The sequence below is a fragment of the Geotrypetes seraphini genome, chromosome 13 (assembly GCF_902459505.1).
Source record: "Geotrypetes seraphini chromosome 13, aGeoSer1.1, whole genome shotgun sequence".
Lineage (NCBI taxonomy): Eukaryota > Metazoa > Chordata > Amphibia > Gymnophiona > Dermophiidae > Geotrypetes > Geotrypetes seraphini.
In genome coordinates, this window is record NC_047096.1 from 67550499 (window position 1) to 67555472 (window position 4974).

Consider the following 4974-nt stretch of genomic DNA (forward strand, 5'->3'; position numbering starts at 1 on the left):
CTGGATACAGAGAGAGAGAGAGAGCTCTAACTCTTTTTATAGAGAATCAAATGGGTGTTTCTTTCTGAAGTCCACCTCCTTTCAAAACAAAAGATTTGCTAGTTCAACCTCCAATGCACATGCCCATGGAAACCTGATATGTTCACCTCTCTGCAAATATTGTGCCCTGAGGATATTTCTTGGATTACAGTGTACAGGGAAAGTTAAAGCTAAGTGTTTTATAAAAAAAAAAAAATCTTCCTTTAACCATGGTAGAGTGTTAAATGTTACCTTTCCTTTCTCTTTTCTGTATTGTGACAGGGTGAGTGATAAAAGAATCCCAAAACAGCTTATGAAAACACATCCATTGCCTTTAAAAACTTCTCACTAGGAGAGAAGAGTAGTGGCAGCATGGGAGGACATCACAGGTCCTGCCTCATGCAAGCTGGCTGGTGGTGATGCTACCGCGTTTGACGTTTCAATAGGGTAGGGATGTTTGGTCAGGGTAGGGAGAGACATATAAGGCAAAGAAGCGTTATAAGCAGGTAGGTGGGAGGGTTGGGCAGTGCTGCAGGTTTGCAGCAGCCGATGTTCCCGTTAGGTTCTTGTTGTGGTACTGCCAAGGGGAGCCTTTCACTGCCCCTGTCAAGGCGAGTATCCCTGGCTGACAATCGCTTGGAGCTGGGTTTTTTTTTTTCAGATTCTTTTCCTTACATGCAATGTCATCGATGAGTCGTGTCCATGAGGCGTCTATGAAGCCTTGCGGCTTGATTTCCTATGTCTACACCGGTATCGTGCTGAATGCCATGATCGATGGAACCGCTGGTATCTTCTATGCCTGTGTCTCCTCCTCTGGCTGTCAGAAGTATCCGAAGATGAATCAGAGCTGCACGACTCAGAACTCTATAATGACTGAGTTTGTACTGATGTTGGATGCAGAAGGGGCTGTACATGCATTGTCTTGAATACTAGCTTACTGGGCTGTACTAGCGTATTGGGCTCTATTAGTGGTTTCTTGCTTGTTGCATCATGCTGTCAGGATGTCGAAGGATGAGAGGGTGAGTGAACAGTGGTGGCATCTGTCAGAGACTGGCAAGTGGTCAGTTCGGCCTCTGCCATGGAGCACGCATAGCTGGAGAAAGGACTCCTGGGGATTGGAAGTTCCCATGATTTGGAAAATCGATGTGGTGGCTTGCAGATTCTGGTGGATCTAGGCATGGCCAGCTGTGGATCTTTGACAGTTGCATGAGTATTTGTGCATCTTACATGTGTGCCACTGGTGCCTTGAGCTCTTGGATCAGGATACAGGGCTGTGGTTTTCTTCTGGCAATGGTGTTTGGGTGGCATCTACACAAGCTGAGCAGACTGGACCCCTAAGGACATGAAGAAGCAAAGTTTGTGGGTGATCTGCCTGTTACAAGGGAGATCAAGAGTCTACAAACTGGCCTTAACCCTCTGTACCCCCCTTTTTTTAAATGGGCAATGTGTGATGCGCCATATCTGCATTATCGTAGCCTGTACAGCCAGCCAAGTCCAAAGGATACACAAACTCATCCTGCAGCGTAGAGGGCTGGAGCTGCGTAAACAGGGGTGTGCCATACACAAATGAGGGATGTCACAGCTACAAAAGTTGCCACCCAAGTCTCATCCATGCATAAATGGCATACACATAGAAACAAGCCATTAGCCTACTCTGGCGACTCATGCAGGAAATTAAATTAACATACAATGCAACAATATCAGAACCATGCTACCATAAGGGTTACTCGAAACATTAGCTTAAATTTTTTTTTGTATAACCCAAAATAGTAGAAAAGCTATATTTTTTAAAAAAAATCCTAACCCAGGATTCAATCCCTCCTCCTTGATTACTTGATGTCACTGCAGTGTCTCTGCTGGTTGAGCCACAGGCCTGTCGTTGCTAGGAGTTTAAAAGTTACTCTCCTTTATCCTCAACACTATAGAATGCCAACCAGCCTTGAAAACTAATACACACACATGGATCGCATGATGAATGAAGATAGAAGGATGGCCAACCAGGAGCCTGGGTTGTCCATCAGCTGAAGGAGCAACTATAGCAGAGGATTACCAGGCTCCCTTTAAATTTCAGACACTCCTCCCTGGCATCCCTCCCGGGGACCACCCTGGCATCCCAACGCACGCCAGGACACAATAACCCATGCCTGGAATTCACATGGGACGTGTGGCCCTGCTGCTAAGGAGATAGTAGGAGGGATGTCCCCATATCAGCGCTCAGCAGACCATCCCTAGGCTAAGTTAAAGTCAGGACTAGCCTGATTCAGAGAGTTCTCCATGGACAGGTGATTTTACAGCCACACAATTGGTGACATCACAAGGACAGAGTCGACCTTGGCTAGTTATGAGCTAATAGAGCTTTGAGCGCATGCATCAGACTTCCTGCCCAATGTACCTACTGTATATGTACTATATGCACACTGTACCAGCTCAGTTTTTACATCTCCACAACCACAGTTGGACCTTCGCGCTAGTTATTTTCTATCAAGTTTTTTTCTCAAATAATTTTACAAAGATTTTCTCTTTTTTTTTTTTTTTTAATTCTTTATTGATTTTCCAAACATCAAAAGTGCAAAACACAAATATGTATCTGCATAATAAGTCAATTAAAGCACATTCATCGTACAAATATACATGAACAACCATTTTTCCCCACCCACCCAATGACTAATCAATAAAAACATAGATTCTTTCAATAACCTTTCCCTATTAAAATAGTAATATCATCCCACCCACCTCCCACCCTCCCTAATGTACATACTCAAAGGACTAAAATTAGGATAGAAATAGAAATAACCTCCCCTCCACCCTTCCCTGGATGTGTATAAAATAAACAAAAATTAAATTATAAACAAAGGACAGCTATAGTGAAGTAATAAAAGATGTCAATGGGCCCCAAACCAGTTTAAATAAATTACTGTGCCCCAACATGTCATAAGAACATAAGAAATGCCTTCACCGAATCAGACCCCAGGTCCATCTAGTCCTGCGATCCGCACACGCGGAGGCTAAGCTAGGTGTTCCCTGATGAAGACCCTGTTTACCCATACCGCTCAATGTGATTTTCAAGAAGGTGTGCATCCAACTTGCCCTTGAATCCCAGAATGGTGGTCTCTGTCACAACCTCCTCCGGGAGAGCATTCCAAGCGTCCACCACTCATTGTGTGAAACAGAACTTCCGGACATTTGTCCTGGGCCTGTTGCCCTTCAATTTCAGTCCATGACCTCTTGTCCAAGTCACATTAGACAACGTGAATAATGGTGATTCTTGCTCTATTTTGTCGAATTCTTTTATTATTTTAAAAGTCTCTATCCATGTCGCCTCGCAGTCTTCTCTTCCCCAGGGTGAACAAGCCCAGTTTTCCGAGGCGTTCTTTGTAGCTCAAATTCTCCATACCCTTAACTAGCTTCGTGGCTCGTCTCTCCAGCAGGATTATATCCTTCTTTAGGTAGGGAGACCAGTGCTGGATACAGTACTCCAAGTGTGGTCTGACCATTGCTCTGTAAAGCGGCATTATAACGTCCGCCGATCTACTTGTGATTCCCTTCTTTATCATGCCCAGCATCCTGTTTGCTTTCTTTGCCGCCGCTATGCATTGAGCCGACGGCTTCAGGGTCCTGTCTATCAGTACTCCCAGGTCCCTTTCCTGTTCGCTCTTGCCCAATGTCACATCTAACATTTTATATTCATGTTCCTTTGCATTTTTCTCTATTAAACTTCATCTGCCACTTTTCTTGCCCACTTCTCTAGCTGGTTCAAATCTCTCTGGAGTTCTTCGCTGTCCATGTGTGACCCAACTGTCCAACATAGTTTAGTGTCATCTGCAAACTTGATTATATTACTTGTTGTTTCCTCTTCCAGGTCATTTATGAAGATATTGAATAAGATGGGCCCAAGAACCGAGCCCTGGGGCACACCGCTTGTCACCTTTTCCCAGTCCGAGAACTTCCCATTTATGCCTACCCTCTGCAATCTATTCTCCAGCCAATTGCCTATCCATTTTAGTATATCCCCTTCTATTCCATGGCTTTGTAGTTTCCTCAGAAGTCTAACGTGTGGAACCTTGTCGAATGCTTTCTGGAAGTCCAAGTATATTATATCCACTGGGTCTCTGCTGTCAATATGTTTGTTCACCTTCTCAAAAAATTGAAGTAAATTCGTCAAACATGACTTCCCCTTCCTGAAGCCGTGTTGACTGGCTCTCATCAGGTCATGATTTTCCAGGTGTTGCACTATGCTATCCTTGACGTAAGACTCACAGGTCTATAGTTGCCTGGTTCTCCTCTCGATCCTTTTTTGAAGATTAGGATTACATTTGCTATTTTCCAGTCATCTGGTATTTTCCCGGATCTAATTGACAAATTTCTACCTTAAGTTCCTTTAGCACTCTTGGGTGAATTCCATCAGGTCCAGGGGATTTGTCACTTTTCAGTTTGTCGATCTGATAATATATCATGTCCAAGTCCACATTCACTGTGGCGAGGCTTTCCTCAATTCCACCCTTGAATATTTTCCCTGTTTCGGGCATTGATGTGGTGTCCTCCTTGGTAAAGACAGACACAAAGAATGAGTTTAGAAACATAGAAACATAGAACATGATGGCAGAAAAGGGCCACGGCCCATCTAGTCTGCCCACACCAATGGCCCACCCCCTAACTACCTTTCAAGGAGCTGAACATCGAAGAATGATTTGTAAAGCAGAGCCTCCTCCTTTCCGGTTGATTCTGGGAGAGAAGAGACCCTAGTAGCCAGGGGGGCAACGTTCGTTTTGTGTGAAAAAATTATCTTTTTCGATCCATGATTCAATGATGCACAAGAAACCCGGATCAAAGTCTCCGAGTAAATCTTTTAGTATTTGGGTCTTATTTCGGACAGATCTGGCGTTACAGTAGAGGGTTGTGACTGGGGTGAGAGAGTCAGAGGTAAGATTGGGTAGGTTGGCTGGAGGAACAGGCTTT